Genomic DNA, 12,096 nt, shown 5'->3' with positions numbered 1-12,096 from the left:
CGTTGGCCCTCATACAGTATAACTGACAGGTTGTTCCTGAATGGTAGCAGCAAACCAGATGTCTTTTTAAAGTTTATCTGTAACAGCATCACCAAGAAAATATGGAAGGTTATCACTTTTGGTTGGTGGAGGTGATATAGATTATAAGCAGTTCTTCAAACCACTGGCCCAAGGTTTTATCTGAGCATACCAACAGCCCCTAATGCCGCAGTTCTTATTTTTATATTACAAAAGTATCTCTCTCGGCAAATGAAAGAGTCCATTTAATGACAATTTGACTTTTGCCATGAGTGTTGTCTCATGCATGGGAAAAGAAAAAGTAGGACTGGCAGCTTTTTCTTTTCACTGAAGATAATTCATAATAGCCCCTATAAAAACAGCTAAAGAATTTGCTATTCCATGTCTTTGGGCACTAGTTTCTGTCTCTGTCTGTGTTATGGCTTGTATAATCTTGGTTGGGCCCCTGCTAAATTGAGTCCCCTACATTTTGTTTTTTTATTGGGTTGTTTTGGGTCAATCACTAGAAAACTAATTTGGGTTGGATTAAGATTGGGCGCTGTGGTGGGCTGGACCTGTGACATTAATCAAAGTGTAGAGAGAGAGAGAGAGAGAATAATATGGGCTGTGTGTAATCTTGGCATGTGTGAGATGGGACAGTAGTGGGTACTAGGCCTCTTACTCTGGTTGTTGGTGTATTGCTGCTTGATAATAAAAGTGCCAGGGGTGAGACTGTGAGAAACAATACTAAAAGTGAACCCCATATCTAACCTATAAATAGACCCTTCAGTCAGCTGACAGCAGTGTCTCACAAGAAGGTAATCTTACTCCATAAGAGACAGGGTCAACTGTACACATTAACTTCTGTTATTTGTGAGTAGTTGATCGTTTTTTAAGATGGTTGTCTTGGGTCATTATTGCTGCAAAGCCAGAGTGGCTTATTTAAAGGCCCTCACATTTAGATGTTATGCAGCCCCAATAAGATACATTGCAACATATTGAACCTATCACACCCCAGAAAGTATCTGGAGAGTGTAAGGACACTATGCACCGATGGAGTTGGAGAGTACTGATTCCAATAGATAACCATTGGGTCAGGCGAGTGTACAAGGCAATAACGTAACATCTGAGTATCTGACAACTCAAGCAATCTGTTAAGGTGGTTATCTTAGCGGGAGACACCTTATTGTCGCGTCTCCTTGTCCAAAGTGATTTTTTTCTTTCTGTTTGGACTTTGGCTGTTTGAGCAGGCTGTCACAAGAAATCAAACATTCAATTGTTCTATCTTGCTATATCACAATTTAAATTCCAAGAAATTAAGGGATTACATTTCATATTTAGATCAAGCAAGTTAAATCAAACAAGGTTCTATCTAAAGCCTCAGTCTAGAGCAGAGCAGTCAATTCATAGCCAGATGACTTATTGATGTGGTTGTGAGAATCCATGTAAAGTAATGTATGCATAAATGATCAGTCTGCCCCTGGGTTTATTTATGTATACTTTTAGTGTGTTCAATAATTATTTAAGTTAAAATATATACTTTATTGGAGTAGGTTTGGATCATGTGGGGCGGACAAGTAAACAGACTGTAAACAGCATTAATATCTTCTCCAAATCGGTTGTTTCCACAGTTAATGACTGGTACTGGATAGTGTCAACAAACAAGTCATTAACTGCTGGTAATGACTCCTTTGTTTGGTTCATCACATTTGCAACACCCCTGCATTGTCATATATAATAAAGAGCTAACTAGCTGTTTCTAAAGATGACAGGAAAAGTGCCAGCTGTATTATTATTGCTGCCAATAATGGAGGTTCGGGAAACTATTCTGGTGTAATGTAGTGTTGGTATTGATTCAGAGCGATGCAAGGGTTCCAATAATCTAGGATTTATTTATTTTCTCAATCAGAACACAGTGTAGTTTACACAAACCACAAGTATAGGTAAGGAGCATATCTTACAGCTGCTTCTCTTTATCTCACTTTTCCTGTGTCTTTTTTTCACATCCGTCTCTATGGCAAACACAATAGTCGAAACTTAAAGGTGCAGTCCTCCAAATACAAACCGATAAATAAACGTAAATATTTCAGTCTTACACTGGTATTTACACAACACTAAATTAAGACTGTAATAATGAAACACCTTCACTATAATGTTGTCTGGCTTACCTTTAATAAACTAAAGCCCTAGCATGTTGCTGTTGCGGAATCCCCTGGAGTGACAAACAACAAAGCTGGAGAGGCTTTCATTTCATTAAACAGTGAGGGAGAGCTTTTTATAATCAGCACATAATTAGCATGTGCTTATCATTTGCTGCTTGCATATTTTACATTACACACTGCTCAAGATTTAATAGAATGGAAAAGTCAATCAATTCACCATGGCTTTATGGGTCGTGTGACAACCCTAATAAATTGCACAATGCTGAATCAAGACATTATGCCACCCTAGGTTTTGTAAATGTAGTTTTAAAGCGAAGAATGTCATTTTTATACTAACACAGACATGCAATCAGGCATATAGGGTACTTGGCTGCACCGCTTGGCTACAGTTCTGATTATATCTGGATAAGGTTGTACAAAGTCCAGGTTTAGCACTCTGACACAGACTAATGTGGCTCACTAACCTGAACAAAGGGATGGAACATGCTAAATCTCTTGATTTAGGCCGCCCTTCCAAAGTCAGGTAACATACATCACAGTTGTTTGGGAAAATCAATTGAAAGCTGTTACAGGTTGCCAAGTTACCTCATGTGAAGTGAGATTGTGTCCCCTGTTACTTTAAAACAACATGACAGTAAACAATGAAGTTTTTAGAAGTTGGTAACTCTTTATGCAATGAGACTGTAATTACACAATTGAATTATAGCTAACAAAATAATTCCATGAATCGTTCCCATTTTGCACGTCCATCAGTTACATAGGCCGTGCTTGTTGGTATACCTGTCACTAAACTCAGAAGGCTTCAGCTTGTCCAGAACGCAGCTGCCAGGCTGCTTTCTCACACTTGTCGTTCTCCACACATTACTCCAGTGCTTAGGTCCTTATATTGGTTACCACTGAGCTACCAAATTGATTTTAAAGTTTCCGTAATAAATTATAAGGTCCTTCATAAATTAGGGCCATCAAGAACCACTAACTCTGTATATTCCTATTCGTTCCTTGAGATCAGAGAATGCAGAACTCTTATTTATTTTAAAAAATCGTTTTAAGAGTTTTTTGCTGTTGTGCTCCTCGTTTGTTACGGTTGACTTTAGGCAGGTTGAAACATAGCTACAATAGTACTCCTAAAGGAGCAATAAATGAACATAGTGACAGAAATAAAATATTATTTATAACGACTTTGTAATGTGATAGATGTTAGCTTGTGTGGTTCAGGGGGCGTGGAGCTGGGGGCTTCTAATTTCCTGTTAATTAGTATCTATTTTCTATTTAAGCCCAGATCAATTGCACCTTTGCTGTCTAGTGTTTCATTTTCCTCCTCCTCCCCTCCTCCACCTTTCATACATGCCATCGCATCGGTCGTCACTGGGGGGCAAGTGCGTCTCACTTCCCCGACCTCAGGGCTAGGCATCCGCCTCCCTTACCTTCAGGGGGGGTTCTCACCATGTGAGTCAGAGCGGACCTCCGGCCATACTCTGTCCTGTCGCAGTTCCTGCACTTATCTTACCTCACTCGAGGCTCTGTTCTATTCTGCCTTTCTTTCGGGACGTGGCCACTCGTGCTCGAGTCCCATACTAACCTCCATGCTTTGTCCTTATTTCAGGTCCCAGGCAGCCAATCAGGGGGTTTAACGAGCGCACCTTTACAGAAGTCTCAGATGCTGGGTACCTCTCTCTCTCTCAGCTCCTTTCGTGTCCCGGTCTTCCGGGACCGACTTCCTCTCGAGGGGCGGCTCCCCGAGTCATAACCCTCGTATGTGTTTTCGGTCGCTGGGTCCTTTGCCCCTGAGATGTGTCGGCATCGTCGCTCTCAGTCAGTGACCACATTCTATCCTACTAACTGCTTCTTCTGCCCTATCCTTACAGCCCCCAGCTCACGCCCCGTGAACCATCCATTAATAACTTATGGTGACCATATTACTCTGCATAACTGCAAATTATCAGATTATTAATATTTTATTTGAGTAGAATGGTGGATATAACAAAAACAATAGCTACAAACTAAAATAGAGTTAAAAAGTGCTTTTCATACCAAGGCATCAAAGTGTTGTACATCAGATATTACAGTATGTTCAGCCTACAGTAATACTTCATGGTGTTACAATGGGGTGTATTCTTCCCTACTGGTGGTGGTTCCATTGGGTTTACTAAAGGGCCTCTGTAATAACCTCCAAGGTGAAATACAGCTTCACAGTTGAGGGAGAAGTTGCACAGCTTCTTCAAAATGTAACATTGGCACAATGCTATTTTGAGATTATAAATGAAGGTGGCTTGACATCTTTAGCCAAAAATAGGAAAAGTTTAAATGATACAATGGGATAGGAACGCTTGGCTCCTTCGGGAAAGTGTAGGACAAAAAGAGAACCCAAACCAGAAATGACCTGGTAACGACTAATTACTTGGCTATTAAACAGGAAACGTGTCACATTTTAGTGAATCTGACAGAGGCAAATGAACTCTATTGGAGAGATCGTAACGAGAGAGATGTAGGAGTCCCTAGGAAGCTGTTCTGTAAAAAAAAAAAAAAAAAAAACTTGGCTTCTTCATGTAAACCTTGTCACTGGAAGATCTCTTGACAAATCCCCAATCATTTAGATCAGTTACATATGGCTGCTGTTTCATTCGTAACACCATTGTTATCCACCCATTTTACATGAAGGAAAACAGAAATCTCACAGTAAATTAAGCTGTTATTGTTAGTATAGGGCTGCTTTACTTTAAACATTATAGAATTCCAGAAACAGTATGGATTTTAAGCAATGTTCCCATTTCTCTCTCGGTTCATTCAAACTAGCATTCAGCCGTCTACAGTATTTATTTATTTTTCATTCATTATATTAGTTTTTTTTTGTTTGTTTTTTACAGAGTTGCTCATGCAAAACATATAGAATATACTTTAACTTAGATTCGGATCTCAGATGCTAGGCTGGGGTCAATAGGAGGCTATTGAAGGTGCTGTCTTTTGAATGCAACGTTAAACAGAGGTCTATTCTGTGGCTATAAAGAATCCGATGAATCTCCTTTGAAGATAAGAGGTGTTCGCCTTGATATCCTGGCTGAATTCCAAGTCAGGTCACAGTACCTGCCTGGCTAAACTCTCTACCCCCAGGCTAATTCTCAAACAAGACTTCAGGTCCCCAATCCCTGAAAGTAAGACAGTGGATCTATCTTTCTTCAAAAAATATATTTTTCCAATATGCACCCTTGAAATTGCATGCATGAATAAAAATTGATAAACATTTTTTATATTTAAAACATTTTTACTGTATGACACACTCATTTGATCTTTTAACAGATGCATTGTCTACTTCAACTGACAGCTGTGTATTTGTCAAATAAAAAAAAAACAGAGAATTGTGCATTCTTCAGAAATCTGAATTTGTCAATACAAACTCTGTTCTTTATGACGTGTTGTCACAAAGACGGCCAGAGTGGGTTGCGTCAGACCAGAAAGGAATTCAAACACAGACGGTGGTGATGATGAGCTGAGTGCAATGGCTGCACTCAGCGTTTATTAACAAATAAAAAGGTTTTAAACGGTACACAAAACACAGGACACGGCACTTGACGCCAAAATAAACAGACAGACAAAACGACTAAACACTTAACAAACGGTGCACGGAGACAAACAAACACGGTGAGTACAAAACACTTATAATTATTCTTATCACTTATTTTAACTCCTTTCTCTCTCACCCGTTCTCCTCTTCCGAACACCCAACCCTGAGTGCAAGAAATGTGCGTCTATATATACTATTGTGCTGGGATTCAATTACTAATTAATTATTCACTTGAATCCCAGCACGTGAATTAATTCTGTGCAACCCCGTGCTCACATATTACATTTAACCAGCACGTGAAGTGATTTGTGCTCTCCTCGTGCCTAAATACAAATCTACACTTTTTAAATACACGTGAAACACAGACCCGTTTATATCCCGTGTACCAATCTATACACCAACATTAACATACGCACGCATATATACAACACAGAACACACAAATGCACACAGGGGCGGGGCACTTTGCCACATATACCCCCCCTTGTGCGCAGCACACATGGCCTCAACGGCCACCTCCCCCCTTAAAAACCCAGCAGTCCAGGACAAAGTCTCGGGCTGGGAAGGGAGGCTTCAGTGGGCCCACGGCTGGAAATGCTGTCAGCTCCCCTGCCGGTAGTGGCACGGCTGACAGCATGCTGGTCCCGTCCTGCAGCGAAAAAGCTGCGGGGGCAGGTGGTCCCCCGACCTCCCCCTTCTTCGTAGCCGGCAGCTCCCTCCTGTGGGGCTCCGGCCACAAGAACTCCTGCAGCGAAACTGCTGCTGGGGAAAGTGGTCTCCGGACCTCGTCCCCCTTCTTCGTGGCCGGCAGCTCCCCTTTCTGGGGCTCCGGCCACCGTACTCCCTGCGGAGGTACGGGCAGCAGAGGCAGCTCCAGCTCCTCTGCTCCGGGCGGTGGCGGAGGCAGAGGCAGCTCCTGCTCCTCTGCTCCTGGCGGTGGTGGAGGCAGAGGCAGCTCCTGCTCCTCTGCTCCTGGCGGTGGTGGAGGCAGAGGCAGCTCCTGCTCCTCTGCTCCTGGAGGTGGTGGAGGCAGAGGCAGCTCCTGCTCCTCTGCTCCTGGAAGTGGTGGAGGCAGAGGCAGCTCCTGCTCCTCTGCTCCTGGCGGTGGTGGAGGCAGAGGCAGCTCCTGCTCCTCTGCTCCTAGTGGAGGAAGCGGTGGAGGTGGCGGAGGCAGAGGCGATGGGGCTGATGCTGGCCACTCAGAGGGAGGCTGTGGTGGTGCTGGCTCCCTCTGCTGTGGCGGCTGGGCATGTGCGCGGGGAAAACCAGCATCCTGCCCTTCTCCCCCCCAAAAATTTTCAGGGGGTTGAGCCTGTAACCCCTCCCCTTCCGGCTCTTGGGGCTGAACCAGCAGGCATTTTCCCTCTGCTGGTGGCTTGGGTCCCAGGGCTGTGGAAGCCCCGACTTGCCTCCCTTTGGGCTGTGGACGCACCGACTCCTCCCTTTTGGGCTGTGGACGCACCGACTCCTCCCTTTTGGGCTGTGGACGCACCGACTCCTCCCTTTTGGGCTGTGGACGCCCCGACTCCTCCCTTTTGGGCTGTGGACGCCCCGACTCCTCCCTGTTGGGCTGTGGACGCCCCGACTCCTCCCTGTTGGGCTGTGGACGCCCCGACTCCTCCCTTTTGGGCGTAGGACGTTCGGGCTCCCCCCACTCAGGCGTAGGACGTTCGGGCTCCTCCCACTCAGGCGTAGGACGTTCGGGCTCCTCCCACTCAGGCGTAGGACGTTCGGGCTCCTCCCACTCAGGCGTAGGACGTTCGGGCTCCTCCCACTCAGGCGTAGGACGTTCGGGCTCCTCCCACTCAGGCGTAGGACGTTCGGGCTCCTCCCATTTGGGCTGTGAAGGCAAAACCAGCAGGCATTCACCCTCTGCTGGTGGAGATGGGGACAGCAGGTACTCACCCTCTGCTGGTGGAGATGGGGACAGCAGGTACTCACCCTCTGCTGGTGGAGATGGGGACAGCAGGTACTCCTCTGCTGGTGGTCCTGCTACCTGGGCTGCTGTTCCGTTTATGGTTGCCTCCAGGTAGCTGAGGACAAACTCCACACCTTCCTCCAAGGTGTTTGGGGTGTGTTCCTGCTGATAGGCCTCCCATCTCTCACTGTCCATCATCCACAGGGCCCGGACGACTATGGGCAGAGACTGGGCCTCCAGCCCAGCATTCTCAAGGAACCAGCCCTGTAGTTTGATGGCATCTTCTGCCATTGACTTTTTTTTTTTTTTTTTTTTTTTTTTTTTAAATCCAGACCCCTCCTGGTCTGACGCTTGGAGGCGCGGCTATCCCACGAAGACACCACGTGTCACAAAGACGGCCAGAGTGGGTTGCGTCAGACCAGAAAGGAATTCAAACACAGACGGTGGTGATGATGAGCTGAGTGCAATGGCTGCACTCAGCGTTTATTAACAAATAAAAAGGTTTTAAACGGTACACAAAACACAGGACACGGCACTTGACGCCAAAATAAACAGACAGACAAAACGACTAAACACTTAACAAACGGTGCACGGAGACAAACAAACACGGTGAGTACAAAACACTTATAATTATTCTTATCACTTATTTTAACTCCTTTCTCTCTCACCCGTTCTCCTCTTCCGAACACCCAACCCTGAGTGCAAGAAATGTGCGTCTATATATACTATTGTGCTGGGATTCAATTACTAATTAATTATTCACTTGAATCCCAGCACGTGAATTAATTCTGTGCAACCCCGTGCTCACATATTACATTTAACCAGCACGTGAAGTGATTTGTGCTCTCCTCGTGCCTAAATACAAATCTACACTTTTTAAATACACGTGAAACACAGACCCGTTTATATCCCGTGTACCAATCTATACACCAACATTAACATACGCACGCATATATACAACACAGAACACACAAATGCACACAGGGGCGGGGCACTTTGCCACACGTGTGTTTGACTGTTTTATAAATTAATAACAGGATTTGGAACCCCATGAAAGCGAATGGCAGAGAGATTGCATGTATATTATTTATTTTCATTTTGTATATTTGTCTCTCAGACTTATGCATTATTTCCTTCTAATAAACACAGACCCTGGTTTCTCAGTCACAGCCCAGTGAACTGTTACCACTGCCTGCAGCAACTACAGACTACAGCGGGGAAGGTATCTGCAAGGAGTTTGGGGTGGGAGAACAAGTGCTCCACAGGGACCCAAAAGCAATAAATATAATGAAAACTAGTTGCCACAGAGTAATCAAGAATGTTCCTGGTGCACAGTGTTTCAACCTGCCTTTTCACCTTTGACTTTTCAGAGAGTAATTTTCAGAGCTAAGGGGAGGACATGACTGCAGCCTGGGGGTGTTCAGAGATACTCCTGCTGCAGGCTGTGCTGAATCTCCCTCCAACAAACCCTATGTGTCACAGGAATTCCTTTATTAACACTCTTTCACTTCAACAAACATTTTTTTAGTTTTCTTGTGCCCCCCCACATTCATGATGTGTCTTCTGAATGAGACTACAGTAATTACATAAAATTAGCTCATGCACTGCTTGTTTTTTTTTTTATATGTATGTGTGACAGTTACTCAGTCCAACAAATTGTCCTCAACCAACCAGTTGCACCGTGTATGTGAATCAACACGTGTCCACAACAGAATGGTGCTCAATTCATGGATGGGTCTGTTTGGAATAACTGCCTTTGGGAGTAAGACTATAAGATACTACGTCAAGTAATACCTTTGCTTTTTTCTTATCTAGACGTGGAAATTATTCTACCAGAGCAATAAGCAATTATACAAAGTAACAATACAAAACTTCACAAGCTACACAAAATAAAATACATATTAAAAAAAAGCACAGACACACACACGCACATACTATATGTCAAATTAAAGGTAATTGCCTGGTTTTTTTTTTAAAAAAAAAGGTTGTGTGCAATGAAATCCAGGTCAGGGATTTTTGCAGTGTTAATGCTGCAGCTTTGTCGGGTTGAATTACAGAGCTAAATGATGGGGTGAGCTGGAATGACAATAAGATAGATTATCTCGCTGCTGATTTTACACAAATGTTTAATACTTAGTTTTGGGATAAAATGAACATTGCATAATTAACAAGAATATAAACAACCCATTATCTGTCTCAGTACCAGGAATACATAGGTCTCCATGTGCTACACCCACAGCTCATAGAATAAGTCCATACAAATGATCATGTAAAGCTTCATCAAAACCAGACAAGTGGCTTCTATTATATACAGTAGCTTTCAATACCATAAAAAAATATGACGTACACTCACTGTATAGGCAACTACAGTTGTGCAGATATAACCTTCTTACGCTCAAACAATACCAGAACTCGAGAAAAAAGTTTGTCACTATGACCTAAATTATGGCACCCTAAAACCTTGCGGTCAAAGCAATGCACATACCAAGTTTCATTACTACTGAATGAGGTTCTCAGGATATAGCTAAGAATGCAAGACTGGTATTGGTTTGTACGTGTGCCTCATCGCCAAGGACACACAATATCATCATAGTGGAGAAGGGGCTATAACAGCTGTTCAATCGTTTTGTGTCTAACCTTTTGACCTTGTTTTTAAAGAGCCTCACAACTTACTATTAGTTTTAGGGATAATGTAATCAACGTTAGTGGTAAAACTGAGACAAAAGTAAAACCAGACACCCAGGTATTTTAAACTGGTTGCATTAGACAAAACAGAACCATTTGTATCTGTAATTTGAAGCTGAGCATTAGCAATCACTAGCCTTACTCCAGTGCCAAGTTGTGCAGATACTGTTTATTTAGAATTCATTGCTAAGGAGTTGGATATAAACCATTTCTGTAACCTATGAAAGTCTGCTTTTCAGGCAGTCTCCAGATCAGTTACACACTTGGAGCTGCTGTAAAGAACTGTGTCATCAGACTACTACGAGTGAACATTGTTGAGATTAGAGTTTAATAGTATTTTGTGTTTAGTAACTTTCAGCAACTAGCTTATAATTATTTTGTTAGTGGTTAGTTATTATACTGGAACCTATTAAAAAAAAGAAGAAGAATAGTATACTGTACAATCTGATATCACAAACAAAAGGACGGTAACATATTTAAAAAAAACAAAAAAACATGTTATTAGTTTTATAAAGAGGTAACTTTATACAAACTACCTATTAACAAAAATGAAAACCCGCGTTTGTAAACAGTTAACAAACAAAAGCAAGGGCTGTTAAAAAAAAAAAAAAAAACTCCCAACTAATAGCAATGCAGTGTTGTTGTCTAGCCCCATTGGAGGGCCATACCTAATGTCTTTACTGGAAGGATCCTTGACGTGATTCGCCTGTAGTAGTTTCAAACTGGTTGGCTGGACTACAATTCTCTTGTTAAAATTCTGTAATTTATACATTTTACAAAATCTGAAAGTAATCCAACTTTCTGTTAAGAGATCCAACGCTCTAAACAAAACGTGTGTGTATTCCAGGGTCGGAGTTTGTTATGAAGAGAAAGCTGAAATTCGCAGACGGCCGTATGTGTGTGAACTGGGGTTGGATACCGAAGAGTAAGCAAGTTGAAATCAGGTCAACTAAAACCTCTGTCTCGATCTCCTGGCTGTATCATGCAGTGAATACGCACACATGTCTCTACGCTGTTACAGCACCTGATACACAAGCATTCCCTTTACTTAGTCTTGGTTTGCCAGTACAGTTGCTGTATTTTTATCCAGATTTTATTTGAACTAAATATTATTTAAGATACATTAAAGGGATACTTTGTATCATTTCATTTGATTCTTTATTCATGTTTGTGCTTGGACCGTTATTTATCAGACTTTCTAACCTTAATTGTTAGTAACCCTGATTTTTTTTTTTTAAATCTAAACAATACAGAACGATAGAGAATACACACAGTAGTACATTAAACGGGTAGGAAATTAGAAATTAAGAAAATGTAAATTGTATAAATTATCCCTTTAATTTTACAGCAACCTGGTCTTTTATAAGAGTTTTTGCACCTCTCCGCTAACAGCTCAGCTTATAAGAAGACTCTTTCACCGTAAGAGATGCTCAGCCATAGATGTTAACACACTGTATATACAATGTATACAATTAGATGTGCGCTGACAGGGAGATAGATGCTTTATCTCTACTCTAGCAGATACCAGGTTTCCAAACTGAAGTATATAAGTGACCATGCCAAAGACCATTGGTAGGTTAAAAAACAACCGGGAAGATGGCCACGTATATTGACAAATCTACCCTGTAACCTTAAGAATGTGCAGACTGTTGACTGGGAAGATCAAAATCACTTCAGTGCTGTATATCATTCAATAACTGGCAGCTGGAAAATCACTTTAAAGGTCTAATATTAAGCAGGAGGAAGGGAAATGGGATGATCGATCAGTTAGTGTTG

The sequence above is a fragment of the Acipenser ruthenus genome, chromosome 1, assembly GCF_902713425.1.
Source record: "Acipenser ruthenus chromosome 1, fAciRut3.2 maternal haplotype, whole genome shotgun sequence".
NCBI classification, from domain to species: domain Eukaryota; kingdom Metazoa; phylum Chordata; class Actinopteri; order Acipenseriformes; family Acipenseridae; genus Acipenser; species Acipenser ruthenus.
The sequence above is the reverse complement of the archived record's forward strand: the minus strand, read 5'-3'. Positions refer to the sequence as shown.